This window comes from Lynx canadensis, chromosome D2 (assembly GCF_007474595.2).
Source record: "Lynx canadensis isolate LIC74 chromosome D2, mLynCan4.pri.v2, whole genome shotgun sequence".
NCBI lineage: Eukaryota > Metazoa > Chordata > Mammalia > Carnivora > Felidae > Lynx > Lynx canadensis.
This window is the reverse complement of record NC_044313.2, coordinates 71339656-71356547: the sequence shown is the minus strand read 5'-3', so window position 1 is coordinate 71356547 and position 16892 is coordinate 71339656. Positions and strand designations below refer to the sequence as shown.

Genomic DNA, 16892 nt, shown 5'->3' with positions numbered 1-16892 from the left:
TCGCGACGTGCCCCTTGCGCTCCTTCCAGGGAGGGTTGCAGGCTCCCCCGACTGCTCCCCACCCCCCACCCCAGCCCCCCAGCCCTACTTCTCTGGAAGCCCCTGTTCCCTCCCACCCTCCCACAGCAGCACGGATGGCTGTTCCCCTGGGGGCCTCTGTCGCCTGGCACGCCCCTGATCACGGTTACTCAACAGTCTTCTCAGAAGAGGTCTCTGATGTTTCTCTCACCCCTCCAGCTGTGAATTTGGCCAGGAAGTAGGGAAATGCCCTGTGGAACATTTCACTGAACAATCAGCTAAAGTAGATCACACAGGTCAAGTGATGACTCCCACTCTGGAACTCTCTTCATCCCGCCAGGAAAAATCCATACTCCTTCCCTGAATCCTCCGACATAAACTGTAAAGGTTTAGCATGTCTAAAAATAAATGCTTCCCCAGCACGGAGTTGTCACTAGCAGCAAATTCCCATATGGTTAATTTCCTGCCCAGTAACATTTTCTAAATTTATGCTGCCCTCTGCCATCGCTTCAGAAGCTGCCGTGAAACCTTGATTTGTATTTAATGAAGAAACTGTCATAAGCGGTCAAGCAATGTTTCCAAGGTCACACAGACAGCAGGGAACGGGGTGGGGGGCTGGAGTTCTGGCACCTGCCTGTTGACCTCCGCCCCTACGTCTTCCAGCCGCCTTTCCTAGCGATGTCCCTCTGCATGAGCTCTCGGTTCTCTGATTCCCTGGAGCACGCGTGTCCCATGCCACCCAATGCAGCTTCTGTTGTTCTGCGGCCTTTGGCTTTTTCTCTCTTGTTTTACTTCGGTTAATGCATTCTTCCCACCAGAGGTCAACGAGGGCAGAGTCTGAGGACCTAACCAGGACCTAAGTTAGATGCCCTTGTCCAGACGGCACATTAGCTGGTCCAAACCCAAAGAAGGAGAAGGCTGGGAATAGGTGACTATCTAGCAAAGCTCTAATCCCCTCAAAGGCAAGGAATCCAGTTACTGTAGGACCTAGCTCAATACTGAGCAAAAATGTGCACAAGTAATGTTTCCATACTTGATTTGTTATTATTATTCCAATTGCCCTACTACTTTAAGTTTGAATGAATTTCATGCTCACTCAAATTTCAAGTAAACTGACTACTTTTTTAAATGTTTATCCTATTTCTCAAGATGCTTGTGGGCTTCCCGAGGAGCTGTATTTTAGAATGATCGCTGTGGTCTCATGGAAAACACCCAGGGTCCATTTCTCTCCGGGAAGACAAGACTTGAGAATGTTGGAGAACTCAGCACTGGTCTGGGGTACTAGGTACATGATCACCAGCTGCACAACTGGTTCCCAGGGTACAGGTGCCGGAAGCCCTGGATAGTAGATGCCTCATTTCAGCTGATAGGACTTCGGGGGGGAGAGAATGCCTAGAAAAAGATAAAGTTTTAATCAAACCATGAAAACTCTTGTCCCCAATATTGGCAGTTATATCTCCTTTTAGACACTGAAGGAAACTTCTTTATCTCTTTTATGGTACTACCAAGAGTTCTTTCAACAGGATGTCATGTTGATGGATCATCGATTCAGTTTACTTATTCTGCTTTCCACCTTTATCATTCAGAGCAGATGGGTAAGGAATTGGGTCAACAGTCTTCCCTTGGCTTTCTTCTACTCTAGAACGTTCAGATCACATTCTGATTGAAGGTAAACACCAATAGTGACAACTGGTAACAGACTTGTGATAATAAATGTCCTGAATCTGTGAATCCAGAGCTCCCCAGAGGGCACGAAGGAGCTCCCTCAATCTCACTCTGAGTCGGTTTCCCTGTGATTCTGTTCCATAAACCCATCCCCTCTAAGGGTCATTACATTCTTATGTAAACACTTGATTCTGGAAGATTATAAGGTATCTCCATTTGTTCCTTGCCTACAACTGATTCCTCTCTCCCTCTCTCTCTCCCTCCCTCTCTCCCTCCTTCCCTCCCTTCTTTCTTCCTTCCTTCTTTCCTTCCTTCCTGGCTTGTCGGTATCCCCTCAGTTTCCAGTAATGCTCTCATTCTCCACATCTCATCCTCTGTATATAAGGTTTGCTCTTCCGGCAGATGAGGCACTGAATTTTGAATCAGGAAAATTTGGTTTCAAATGCTAGCTTGCCACTTGCCAGCTAGTGAACCTGGCCAAGTCACTTCACATCTGTGAGTCTTGATTTCCTTGTCCGTAGAGCAAAGTTCAAAAATATATTCCTGAGAATGCATTAACCCCAATGACATAATAAATGGGAGCACCTTTAAAACTTATAAAATCATATGCAAATGGGACAGACCAATAGTTTTATGATGCCTTGTCTTTCACGGATCCTTAGTAGCAACAGAGTATTTGTGAGGGTCCAGGGTTCGATACTGCGTGAGGTGGGTGGGATGTGAAATGTCCCCCTTCTTGTGGTTTTTCTCCCTCACTTGAACTACTTAATCTGTAAATTTTACCTTCCTCGATTATATTCATTTCTGTGAGCTATCCCAAATCTTTTGTAGATTGGGAGCAATAAATTACTTAAGAAATAAATAATTAATAAAACAAGTGCAATTCATTAATCCACCGTTTAAGGCACAATCCCTGCTTGTAAGCGGTGTATGTCACAATGGGAAGACACAAAAATCCTTTGGAAGACATCTAACAGCACCAGGGACATTTTAAAAGCCCTGGATAAGTAGGGGAGATGGCAGGTGGCCAGGGTGGAGGTGAGCGAGGTCCTCCGGGGCCGGGGAAGCGGGGAAAGGCTTTGGAGAGCTGCGGGCGCTCAACGTAAGTTGAAGTCAATGAAGAAGGGTGAAGAGAGCCTTCGGGGCTAGGGGAGATGATGAGCAAAGTTGCGAACACAGGAGGAGGGAGAGGGTGTTCGGGAGGAAGTCAGCAAGGTGAGAAGCAAGACAGGGAGACGGCTTTCCAGAGTCCGTGATCCTCATACAATGGAACGCACACCCTGCTGGCTCTCATCTAGCGACACACGCCCATTTGCACGACGTACGATCCATGGAGCTCCGAGACAAGCCACTGGAGTCAGAGTTAGTGGGTTTCCGTGCCAGCTCTGCCAGCCCACAAAACATCTCTGAGCTTCTTTGGAGTAACAGCACATCAGAATGTAACATGAGGAACTTGTTACCCCTGGGCAAGTCTGAAGGTTTGAAATACTCTTATTTCATTAGAAATCACTTGTTCCAATATTTCTTGCGTGGCAAGAAAAGGGATGGGGTGATGGTTAGTACTGGGATAACTGGGAGGGCATCCGTACCCTCATTGAGAGGGGGGCACCCAGATAACAGCACCCACAGCGTCGTCCCAAACGGAGGAGGGAAAATGGTGAGATTTTCTTCCCAGAACCTAAAGCTATGGTTCATATTTCAAGGCTCCCCTTAATGAAAAGCATTAATACGTCCAGGTCTGGACTGTATCTATGAAGTTAAAAAAATCTAAAGACACACCCTTGCCCTTGGAAAACAAATACGCGGCCTGTATTCAGCATATTGGGCCACATAAAAATAAGGGTTATGGAGAAGGAGGAAGAAACAGGAGGCCCTTGCTGGTTCCAAAGCAGCCTGTCCCAGGACCTCTGACTTGGCTGGCGGGCTTGGCTGGCACCTGTGATGCCACATTTGGTTTGTTCAGCTCTGGGTCTGTGATTCTGAAGCTTGTGCACCTGAGATTGGTTGGGTTTTCAGCTTCCCTTCCTGCTTCCCGTCCTCCGGTTCTGCAGGCCGACCTTGATCCCTGCCTCACGCCCTCTGTTCCAGCCAGATCCTGAGAAACATAGGAGGTGAATCACCCCTTCAAATGATGTGACGTTGTTTCAAGGGACCTTTTATTAGGTGAAGCATCTCATGAGTGATAGGAAAGCCCATGTGAGTAACCTTCTGCCAGTCTATAGTCGTACATGCAAAGCTGAGTTCTTCTCTTTGAGAGGAACACACGTCCTTGCCAAGTGGCCGTCACATCGTGAAGGTTCCACAGGGCCAGCTGATTGTTTAGTTGTTCCTGATTTTCTTTTTTTTTTTTTTTTTTTTTTTAATTTTTTTTTAATGTTTATTTATTTTTGAGACAGAGAGAGACAGAGCATGAATGGGGGAGGGGCAAAGAGAGAGGGAGACACAGAATCGGAAGCAGGCTCCAGGCTCTGAGCCATCAGCCCAGAGCCTGATGCGGGGCTCAAACTCACGGACCGCGAGATCGTGACCTGAGCTGAAGTCGGACGCTTAACCGACTGAGCCACCCAGGCGCCCCATTTGTTCCTGATTTTCTAATCACTGCCGGCCTACTGTGCCTCCGTGGTAAACCCTCAACCCTGACTCACCCATGCCTGGCCAGCTTCTCTGTCTCTTCCCTGTAGACTCCGCTAAACGATAGCACATTTTACACAGAAGAAAGAGGAGACTTTCAAGTTCACCAGCCCAAATCCAAGTGTGAACATTCTAAAGTGAGGAAAAATTTTTAAAAAATCTTTTACTCTTCCTCTCGATCTCAAATAGTTGACAAAGTGGAGTGCAGTTTATATACACATAGAAACATATCTAAGTTTAAAGCGGACATGATGATTTTGATGCATGTGTAGATATTGCAAGATGATCACCACAATAATGTTAATTACCATCTCTATCTTCTCATATAATTATCATTTTGGGTGTGTGGTGAGAGCATTTAAGACCTTGACAACTTTCAAGTACATAACACAGTATCCTTTTAAAAAATTTTTTTTAAATGTTTATTTATGAAACAGAGAGACAGAGTGCGAGCAGGGAGGGGCAGAGAGAGAGAGAGGGAGACACAGAATCTGAAGCAGGGTCCAGGCTCGGAGCTGTCAGCACAGAGCCCAACACAGGGTTCGGACCAAGAGATCATGACCTGAGCCGAAGTCGGCCGCTTAATGGACTGAGCCACCCACGTGACCCCCGTATTGTTAATTACAGTCACTATGTTAAATGTTAGATTCCCAGAATTTGTTTATCTTCTAGGTAGAAGTTTGTACCTTTGGACCAACATCTCCCCACTCCCCCCCACACCCCAAACCCCTGGCAGCCACCATTCTACTCTACATCTCTATGAGCTCGACTTTTCTAGATTCCACTATATCTAGATCTAGATCTAAATATAAGCGAGATCATACACTATTTGCCTTTCTCTTCCCAATTTATTTTACTTAGCATAATGCCCTCAAGGTCCAACTGAATTGTTTCAAAAGGCAGGAGTGGGTCCTTTGAAGATGGGATGCTACATACAATGCATTCTTTTGTGGGTTCTCAGCAGGGGCCCAAAGGAGCAAACTGACAAAGAAAGTTACCATTTTCCTGCAGCACATTCAGGGAGGAAGGAATCCGCTCTGTTAAAGCCTTGCTGAGTCACTGGGCAGCTGATCTATTAGCAGCCATTAGCCAGCCCACAGTCGTCAGAAAACAAGTACAATTGTGCAATCTTTACAGAAGAGACCTTACAAATTGGGGTTGGCAGCCGAATTGACAGATCCAGGACCGTTATTAAACAGACGAGAACCTTTTGCCTGCTGACTATTTTGGAGACTTGAACCCAGCAACAGGATTGTTTACACCCCCCCCAAAAAAAAGTTTGGTCACCATGGACAGGTCACACAAGACTCCTTTAAATTAATGTTTGCTTCTCATATGAGAGTATGTAGTCACACTCATTCACTAAGTGGATAGATGGTACTATTTAGTCCCGATTTCATCGGGCCTCTTTAAGGAGCGAACTGTCTACTCATAAGGCTATGTTAGTACATGGTGACTCTTCTGTGCGTTATGCCAAGACATGGGTGGCAATGGAAGACACGGGACTGGGAACTTAGCTGAGCACAAATGGCCTGGGAGGATGAGAACAGGACATCTTTCAATTCAGGAGAAGAAAATGATAAAGCCAGCCGGGGAGATACAAGGTGTTCATCAGTCGTTCGGGAATGTAAAGGACTTTTACATCTCCGTTCTTCAGACACTGGTGGCCGCTTTATTGATGCTTACTTGTCATCGCATCTGCAGCCACTGGGCCTAGGTCAGGTTGTAGGTAAGGATTCCTGGAAGGGGGATGGGCTTTGCTGGCCATTAGTCAGTTAGATGTCTGGCTCATCCTACCTCTACTTTGGTTCCCCACTCCCTCAAGGTCGGGTTTTCCTGTCCGGTCACTATGTCCCTGAAACTCTAGCCTGGTACCTGTCTGGGCACCTGTCTAAACCCCAGCTCCTTCATGATGGAGTCTCCTGATGTCTACTTCAGTCTTCCCAAGTGAAGGTATTCTGCCAGCCCCTGGGTTTCTCTCCCATGAACTCCAGATCTCTCTGTCACTCTTGGCTGTATATTCACATTCTTGACCATCTGTTCAGAGCCTGGCATTGTTCTAGGCACTAAGAATACAGTGGTGAACTATAAACTATACGGCCAAGGTTCATGCTGGCATGGAGGTGAATTTACACACTATCTAGGGCAGGATGGTAGGGTATGGGAGACAGAAAATAAACAAGCAAACAAATTTACGTGGGGTGATTTCAGATAGCGACAAGTGTTAGGAAACAAAGAAATGTAGGATAGGATGATTCGAGAGAGAGTAACTGGGGTGGGGATATTGTGGTTCAGATCGGGGACAGGGGAGGTCAGATCGGGTACCACCAAGGAGGCCGTGGTCACAGTGAGACACTGTGGGAAGGAAGCCAGCTTTAGGAACACCCGAAGGGAGAGAGAGGAGCAAGGGTCCACAGGCAGGAATGAGCTTAAGTTGCTCTAGGAAGACGTGGGTGGAACGTAGGGACAGGAAGGTATTCAATAGGAATGTGATAGCAGGCGAGGTGAGAGGCAGAACCTATGGTGTGGGACCTGGGTGGCCATGGTAAGACCAGAATCCTGGTCTACATGCTGTGGTAGATCATGCCATGGAGGGGTTTTCTGCAGGGAAGTGACACGATTTGCTCTGCATTTTTAGAAGATCATTTGGTGTGCCTTAGAAGGTAGGGGTCATAGAAGGACATGAGTATAGAGAGAACAGTTAGAAGCCTGTGTCTAATCTAAGTGAGAAATTCTGGTAGTGTGGCTTGGGTTAGAAAGTACAGGGACATGGAAAGAAGCTAACACAGCAGAGATTTGTCTTGGAGGTAAAGCTAGCAGGTTGTGCCAACGGATTGGATGTGAGTGTAAGGGAGGGAATGTAATTAAGGATGATGCCCAGATTTTTCTTGAGTGTCTGGGTGCCTGATGGTACCTTTTACTGAGTTACATCTGTGGGGGAGAGAAACGCCAAGGGCAGTTTCTGGGGCCACGCTCTTTGGTCATCCTTCTTAGACAGCCAAGTGAGGTGATGTATCAGGTCAGCAGTTCAGTGGAGAAGATAGGAATGGAAATGTCTAAGTACATGGATTGTTCGGGATGGGTAATTCCTATAACCATTCATTCATTCATTCTCCCTTCATTCATTCATTCATTCATTCAACAGTCCCTATTCTAGGCACTGGGGTTATAGCAGTGAACAAAACCGAAGTCTGTGCCCTCAAGGTGCTAATGTTCTAGCAGGAAAAGAAGGATAACAAACAAATACATGATTACAATATGTGTCAGGAAAAAGAGCAGGAACGACAGAGACAGGGATGGGGGTTGGGGGTAGGGGAGCAAATGTGGCCTCAGTGGTTGGGGAAGTCAGCCTTGAAAGGCAAAGTTCTGAAAGCAAGAGTGACCCGGGGAACGGCTCACAGAGGAGCGTGCCTGGGTAAGTCAAGGAACAGGGACGAAAATCAAAGATAAAAGCCACTGCTTTGGTCCTCACGGAGCTGACAGTCAGCTAGGCTCACAGACAAGAGGACAGACAATTTCCGAAGGAAAATAAAACCAGTCTAGCTCTTCCTTATAGTCTGTGGCCTTCAGAAGCTCCCTGAACACTTTTAAATTAGAAGCGATAACAGAAAGAAGCATGTCTGTGCTGTGAAAAGGAATAGTATTTGTACATAAACGCCTTCTATCTCTTCCATTATTGCTGCAACTTAGTTTAAAGGTTTGTGACCTCATCTTCGCACCTGCAGAAGTGTGTCGCAGTTCCCGTGCCTCCACGCTTCTGTGAGATGAAGTGAAGATATATGCTGGGGGTGGGGGGGAAGGGGTCTGCACATGGGCAGGTAGGGGAGAGGCAGCAGCAGAGGTGGCTGTCCAAGAAAGGGTGAGTGTTCATCAGATGGCATCCAACTGTCCACCTGAGCTGGCTCAGAACTCTAAACTCAGGGACTTGAGGAGTGTAGGTTGGCATGGGGAGAGGGTGGGCAAGGAAGGGGGCGTGGGTAGGCACAGGGAGGGAGGGGTCTTCTGGGGGGGTGGGCATAGGAAGGAAGGGTCTGGATGAGGGAAGGGGTGTGGGTGGGCAAAGGGAGGGAGGGGCTGGATGAGCGAAGGGGTGTGGATGGGCACAGGGAGGGAGGGGCTGGGTGAGGGAGGGAACAGGTGAGGGTGGATGTGAGTCCTCTCAGCCCCAACCCTCCCGATGGGACTTGGGCTAACCAAAGCCTTCACTTCCATCACCGCTGTCAGCCTAGGGTCAAGGTGTATCTCGTGACCATCAGCAAACTGAGCAACCCAATGGCTCTTGTACCCTGGCTAGACTCACCCCCTAGCCCGTGATGGGACTCTTGCCCCACAGGCTGCTTGCCAACTCCACCTCTGGGTGTGAGGAGTGGGTCCTAAAGCCCCCACCTTTGGGTGTACCAGGAACTCCCCTGCAGAAGGGCGGTCTGCGTTCGCTGACGTGTAGCTGTGGACGGACCAATTCCTCCAGCGAGGAAGCGAACAATGAAACATAATTTTTACATCTTTTTGGCCTGGGCTTGAGCACTGTCTGTCCCCCATTCCTGAGGACGTGGCTGGGATGCCTGCCCTGGTCACCAAGCAGGGCTCAGGGAGACGCAGGGCTTAGGGCACCAGCCCCCCTGTGCTAGCCCGGGGCTATGGACTCATGGTTGCCTCAACTTGATGCTTCCGCGGGCAGTCCCCGCTGGGGACTGGGTGACAACAAAGACCTGGGGCCAGCCAGCCAGCCTGGGTTTGATCCTGGCCCTGGCCCTGTCAGCCACGCGACCTTGGACCAGTCATCTTCTTTAAGGGTTTGTTTCTTCATCTGTAAAACTGGAGAGAAGAATAACTCCATCCATGTCCTCGTAAGGCATCAGTGAGCTACTACATCTGCAATTATTAGACCTGTACTTGTCATGCATTAGATGCTCGAAATGAAGTGTTGTAATTAATGGCCAGTTATTAATGGCCTTTTGTAGTGCAGATGTCTGCCCCAGCTGTGTTTAATGAGCCCCCTAATTTTTTTCAAATGCTAATAATACATTTTATTTAACCTACTATGTCCAAAATATTATAGTGTAACATGATATTTTTAGTGGGCTAATACATACATAAAATTTACCCTGTTAACTATTACAGCAATGGCATCGAGTACATCCCCGGTGTTGTGCAACCAACACAACTCTCCAGCCCGTAGACTGTTCTTCATCTTCCCCCACCGGAAAAAAGCTTCTGGAGTCGTCCTGTCATCCTTACGCAGGGGCCATGCTAACTTTCTCTGTACCATTTTCAAAGGACGTGCTGCCCGAGGGAGCGCCACAGCGGGACGTTTTCAAGGGATTCGCTGGTGGTCTGAAAGTGACCAACATGTGTGCAGGTAGCAATCTTAGGAACTAAGGTTAACAAAGGAAACCTAACACGAGTTTTTCACACCAAAAAAAATCTTCTTCAGAGACTCCGCATCCGGCGGCGTGAACCTTGCATGCACAGCTTCCCGAGACAACTCAAGCTGGAACATTTTCATTTTTACCGGCCCCGTATAAGCTGGCCTATCACCCATGTGCCTTCTCATAGAGTATATTCCTGACTGATTGGAGGCACCGCGTCAATAGATTCTTCCAAAACATACTCTTTCCGCAGATCTGAGACCTGAGTCCTCTGTAGAGACATTTTTAACTGTCTATTATAGACATGGTCATTCAATTCCAGATCAGAGTTAAACAAGGCTACACTTGTTTTCAATTCTTTCTGTGCCACATGACTATTTTAAATTTGGCTCAGGATAGAAAAAGATGCCTGAGACAGGATTTGGGGATCAAGTCCCACCCAGGGCTCGCTTCTGGGTGCATAACCCCACCTCCCTCGAAGCTGGCTGTGGCCGTGTGACTTGCTGTGGCTGAAGGCATATGAGCAGAAGTGACCTTGCCCCAGTCAACTCTGAAACTCTGTGTGACGCTGGTGGTCATGAAATGATGGAGCCCCATCAGCCTGGTCCCTTAGCAATTACGAAGAGCAGAAGCCCCTGCTGTTCGGTGCTGGACATGTAGTAGAAGTAGAAATCGACTTCTGTGGCTTTAAACCCCTGAGATCTGGGGATTAGTCATTACAGCAGCCTGCACAATCCTAGCCTGACTAATATAGGTTCTAAGTAAGAAACATGAAAAATTTGCTGAATCACCAAAGGCTTTCTTCCCTTCCTCCCGTAGCTCCAAACTTCCCTCCTAATCGCACCACCACCAACTAAAAAACGTCTGGAAAAAAAACGTGTTGGGCACAGTTCTCATGTGACTAGTTCTTTTGTTTCCCTGCTCAGATTTAGTGATGGAATGAGCCTGTAAAGCTGACTATTTTGAACTTACGATCCTTCAAGGTACCATAGTTCTTAGCGGGTGGCAGTGTCCGAAAACCTGTCTCTGGATCTTGTTCAAGCCATTCCCATGTCATTCTCACTTGACAGAGGTATTTTGAGGCTGAAAAACGATGTGCTTAATTTTTGGGGGGTGGGGGGGTGGGGGTTAGAGGAAGCCCAGTCTCCTTTCTCATTTGAAATGGCAAGCTGGACACTTTCCAAAGGTGAAGCCGTGAACAGAGGGAGGGCTTTGGGGGATTCCATCCACTCAGAAAAGAGGGAAGGAGAACCTTTGGGAAACCGGAAACGGACACACAAAATAGTTTGCGTCCAGCTCTCGGAGGTCCACGGCACTCACGCATGCAAGGCTTGTCCTTTGCACGCCTGGCTTTCTGCTCTCCAAAGTGCTCTTGTGCCATAAGGAACAGGGGCTCCGTCTCTTCGTGTCCCAGCTTGGAGAGCCAGGACCTAACTGCAAATAACGTAGCACGTGTGCAGGACTCTTAGAAGCTTCATGTGAGCCCCAGGCTTCCTTAGCTGAGTTTCCAGAAGAAAGAGCTTGGGACCCAGCTAGGCGGCCCTGGACTTAGTCCAAAGTTGATGACGCAAGGCTGGGGGGCGGGGGCAGGGGAGGGGGGAAAGGGGCGGGGGGGGGGAGGGGAGGAAGCAGTTTGCTTTTCTCCTCTCATTCTGCAAGACGGGACCACAGCTTCCCTTATCCTTTATGAGGAGATGAGAAGAGAAGAGAAGAAGGAGATGAGAAGACTGGAATCTACATCAGTTCACAAATTCATCGTCCAGCATACAAAGAGAAGCCATGCATGGGAAGCACTTCTGTTCTCAGGAAACTCCATGGCTCCGTGATCGTGAGCACAACACAGGAGGGCAAGAGCTCCCTCGCGTGAAAAGCAGTTGCAGCCAAAAGCCGTCCTGGCTTGGCTGAGAATCCTATTACAAGCCCAAGGCCCTACCCTATCGTGTAAGCAGACTAAACATTTACTCGTGCATTCGACCGACACTTCAGCACCCACTTGTGTGTGCCAAGCTGAGAACAAGGTACTGAACAAGAGACATTTTCTGCCTTCAAGAAATTCAGTCTCGTGGAAGATAAATGCAGGCGAATAGAAAATTGCAAGATAGCGAGGTTAAAAGCAAATGATGGGCCGTCAAAGAAAGGACAGCAATTCTGAGTCACAGGAAATGACACAACTCTTCTGTTGTATAATTTAAAGAATTCTGAGCATGTTCATAGAATCCACGAGGTTAAATGATACCCTTTCACAAATATGACGTACAGGCCTCTACGTTTCATGGATTATTACTTATGCATTCATTAAGATATTCATGAAAACAATGAAACGGTGTTTTAAGAGCAGATGCTGGAATGGGTTTTCGGGGTTCAGAGCTGTGGTCTGCTTTATGCCAGTGACATCAGTTCCCTGTTAGTCAACACTATTCAACAATCTGCCCGAGGCAGGTGGCTTCAATCAGGGTTCTGGAACAACGCGCTGTGGGCTTGTGTGGGGATTAGCGGAAGTGGAACCTTGATTTGGGGAGGGTGACTGCCAAGCCGGACTGGCCACGCACCCCAAACCACCTTGGATGGCCATATCTTTGAGTCTACATTTGCCTTTTGGGAGCCAGGTGAGTGCTGGCTGGACAAAAGAACTCCCCTCCCCACCTAAGGGTGCTGTAAGCAAAGCTCTGTCCAGGCGTCCTGACCCCTCGATTCGTTCTCCAAAATGCCTGCAGTGAGAGCCAGTGTTTCCCCAACCTTCTCCAGCCAGGGGCAGGGCGTCCTTCCGGGGTCCTGGTTTCTCCAGGATTCGCTTTGTGGCTCCCTGGTCCCTGGGTGCTGTGGCCAGTGCCTGACGGTGGGTTTTCCTACTTTCTCAAACCCGAGAGTGTCACTGTGATCTGAAAATTGTTCTAGAAACCTTGCCCTTTTCTCCTCCACTAGTGTGTGGCGAAGTATTTCTGCAGCCGTCTTAAACTTTTACTGACAAAACACTTTGGCCTCATTTCTACTAGCTTGTCCTTAAAGCACCTTTGGGAGGCGACTCAATATTGTTCCTTATGCAACACGGAAGTAGCCTGCCTTAGGACTTAGCGCTTGGCTCTAGGTAGGTGACCCTGTGAATGCTAACGCAGAGAGCAGGAGAACACAGAATGCTGAATTTCTTTTCTCTTCGGGGCTTCAAATCTAGTTTGGGAAACCAAACATTTGCAAATTACACAAAGACAAAACCAAACAAAACCAGACAAAAACAATTTCACCTCATGAGTAAATGAATAGTCCTCTCTGTGCCCACTGCCCTCACTGGGACCCTCAGACATGGGACCGATATTCTGATTACATGGCAATGTTGTGCTCGTCTGTCTTCTTATGGAGGTCAGCCCGCTGAGGCTAGGAACCACGTCTTTTCAACTTTGCGTCCCCAGTGCCTGTCCTGGTGACTGTTATGTGCTCGGTGTTCTAGAAGTATCTATTGGATCCTGAATTTGTGGAGTGCTGCTGGGGTGGGATCCACTTCTTCACATTGACTGTAGTCACCAAAAGTTTTGTAAAAGTTTTCATCCGGTTACTTAACCATTCAGAAATCTGTTGCACATTGCTGGGGCGCCTGGGTGGCTCAGTCGGTTAAGCGTCCGACTTCGGCTCAGGTCATGATCTCTCGGTCTGTGAGTCTGAGCCCCACGTCGGGCTCTGTGCTGACAGCTTAGAGCCTGGAGCCTGCCTCGGATTCTGTGTCTCCCTCTCTTTTTGCCCCTCCCGTGCTCACACTCTGTCTCTTTGTCTCTGTCTCTGTCTCTCTCTTTCTCTCTCAAAAGTAAATAAATACCAAAATTTGAGAAGTCTGTTGCACATTGTTGACGACAAAGAAAAATGTGACTATCACAGTGTTAATATTAGCCGGCAACTCCCCAGGCTCCAGGAAGTATCACTTGAACACTGCTCAGGGTAATAGAATGGCCAGGACAGTTTTGTTCATCAACCATTGGGTGGTCTATATATTTTGTGTGTGTGTGTATGTGAATGTGCACACATGCATGGGCATTCACATAGAGAGATCTATATGTGTGAATATAAATTTATGTACGTATATACACTCACACGTATACCCCTGTATAATGTGATTTGAGAAAATAGGGAGACAGCCTCTATGAAAACTAGATTTTCCTGTTACCTCCCCCTAGCCAAGGGTGAACATGAGGAAAAGCAGGGCTCAGGAGGAAGAGAAGGGCTAACAGTGTCAGGAAACAGGTGCTTGGGAGCCAGGGTAGCATCCCGGGAGAGGAGACCAGGAAGAAGATTCCAGAGTGGAGTGCCAAGCTATGATCCCTCGCCCCAGGTTCCAGAGACCCGATGGCAGGGGTTGACAGTGATCCCGTATACTTAGAGGACCCTGGACGAAGAGGGTCTGAGAGGCTGACCTATGTGGGTGGCTGAGTGGGTTCGGTAAGCCCCAGGGTGCACCCACCACCTGCTCCAGCTCTAGGTCAGAAGTACTGACAGCCTTGCGGGGCTGGGCTCCTTGCGAGTGTCTACAGAGCCGTCGAAAGCACATGTTTGGAGTTTGACGGAACCTCCCTCAGTGCAGACGCTAGCTGTGCCCTCCGACAGTTGGGAATTAACTCTGACTGTCCCCCGTTTTAAAATGGACCTACTGCTCGACCTCATAGGTTATTGGCAGAATTCAAAAACAGGACACTCAATACGGTGCCTGCCACATAGGAAAAATGTAGGACAGGATAAATCATATGAAAAGCTATCACTGAAGGGGAGGCGGGTCATCGGAAGATATCTGGATGCTCACTGTAAACAGCTGAGATGGGGCTACGCTGGGCCAGCCAGGAAGTCTTGGGAGATGCTATTTCACGCCGATTCACAAAGACTCCTGGGAAGGATAAAGTCCTCCGTTTCAGCAGGTATGTGAACCGTAGTTTGAAAGCACTTTTCCTGAGAGCTGGTCTTGATTAAAAAGGGGAAGAGAAATGAGAGAGGATGAGGGTAATTGGATGGGGGTGATATCATGGGAGGAACTGCAAGTTACCAGATGTAAAGGGCTGTCAGAAGAAAAGGCGGGCTGGGAATAAGCTCCTCCCATTCCCCCATGGTGCTTCGAGGCACAGACCCGGCCGGACTTGGGCTGTTCTCCTGTCCTGTCCCATTTGACCATGAGTAGACATGACCAACAGTCATGATTCACTTTTGCTAGGTCATCAATTCCTCGACGGCACAGTTAAATCCAATCCTTTCTTTCTTTCCCTGCTCCCCAGATGTTATTCAGAATACCTCCATTCTCCCTAATATTCTTTTTCCGTGTTGGAATTAGGACTGAATAGATGGAATGAAACCAACTTGAATCTCCGTCAACTCGGGAGTCAAATCTTAGGATGTTTTCTTAGAGACCGTAATGAAAAAGCCAAACTTCTCGAAAGACGGTTATTCTTGGGGTATTTCTGATTTATCTGGAGCCAGAGAATTGAAGACATTTATAAAAGGCAGATTTCTATGGAAAAAAAAGATTTTTTTTTTTAATCATCCCTTTACCTGAGAGCCAGATTGTGTTTAGAATGTGCAAATTGGAAGCAGATTGAGTAAGTGCTGCTTATGGCTTGGGCCTTTTGAAGTTGAGAAAAAGCCCAACTACGAACCAATGGATTTGTCTTCTCTTAGGAGGCCTATCTGTCATGAGCTATTATCTTATACTGAAGTAACAAACACGACTTGCCTACTGAAGAGAGAGGTATGGAGTTCTGTAAATTACCAAGAGGATATTCACTCGGGCAACATATCCAACATACGTACTAAGAGGAACCAGTTCCCTGAGATCATCATGCATTATCTGTGCTAACCAAGCTTGGAAAAATACCAGATTAAATGAAATAAACTCAGTTTCTTTTCCTTGGGAATTTTCAGTCTTTTATCTAAACTTAACACACATAGTTAAGCTTCCTTCACTGTGATTTTTCAAGGGCGAGGAATCGCTATGTAGCATTTCCTGAACTTACTTGACCACGGGGTCTTTTCGCAAGTTGGGAAATTTTGCACAAAAGTTACTCATCAGTCTAGTGATGACGGTTTAATGCATGGGAGCTACTTAAAATAATAATACATTTACTAGCATTCTAGAATCTTTTGCCTTCAACTCCGTGGGAGACAAAAACTCATCGCTACTTCTAGCAAAATTAACTGCCACTTCTGGGAGCCAATGGAACATAAAACCTGCATGATTTCTGGTAGAAGATATAGAAACAACACATAAAAACAACTCTTTTTGGGTCTGGTCTGTGGATGGGATGCGTAGGACCCCACCCCAGGGCAATAGTTTTTCTCCGTCGATCTCAGCCTGTAGAGACACATGATAGCCTGAAATCCAAAAGGTAATAATTTCCATTACATTGATTAACGTTCATTTCCATCCAAATGGAGAAATGCAGGATGATACAGATTCCTGACTCAAGACTAGAAGCCTCCAGCAGGACGCCTGCGCGGCTCAGTCGGTTAAGCATCTGACTTCGGCTCAGGTCATGATCTTGCAGTGCGTGAGGTCGAGCCCCGTGTCGGGCTCTGTGCTGCCAGCTCAGAGCCTGAAGCTTGCTTTAGATTTTATGTCTCCCTCTCTCTCTGCCTCTCCCTGACTTGTGCTCCGTCTCTCTCTCTCTCTCAAATAAATAAAATATTAAAAACATTTTAACAAAAGACTGTAAGCCTCCAAGATGATATGCATTTGGGTGCTCTTGCCCAAAGATTTAGAGACACTTAGATCACCAGTATATATTGCAAAACAGTGAACACAGGTAACCTGTGCATGCTTACACACTGTTCCAGGCTCTGATGAAGATGAGAAAAGCAAAACCCAGATATGCTTCCCACTGGAACAGGAAGAGTTGGGGTATGAAGCTCAGTACTTCTGATTCTCGTTGCACTGAAAGGAGAGCTTTTTCACTTACAGTCAGCTCACCACAAGTTAGAGACTTCTGTAAAGTAAGACAATTAGAGTATGTCTCTTAATTTCCTGCTCATTGGACCACTTTGCTGCAACTCGATGGGCGTTTTCCTAGGCAGCCTCTCAATCTCATGCATAGTAAAGGCTGCTGGAGGGAAAAACAAAGAGATAAAAGTTTGCTCTTGAAGAGAACCAAATCGAGAAATAAATTATATGGAGGCACTTATGCTGTTTTGTGGGGGGGGGGGTGTGAGTAAATAACACAAGAGAAATACAAATAAATTACTGGTATG

The 16892-nt window shown here is 47.3% G+C and overlaps 1 pseudogene; it reads right to left on the bottom strand.

Annotated features, from left to right (window-relative positions):
- Nucleotides 1-9518: 9518 nt before the first annotated feature.
- LOC115527842 lies at nt 9519-9611 on the bottom strand (annotated as a pseudogene).
- Between the last annotated feature and the right edge of the window lie 7281 nt (nt 9612-16892).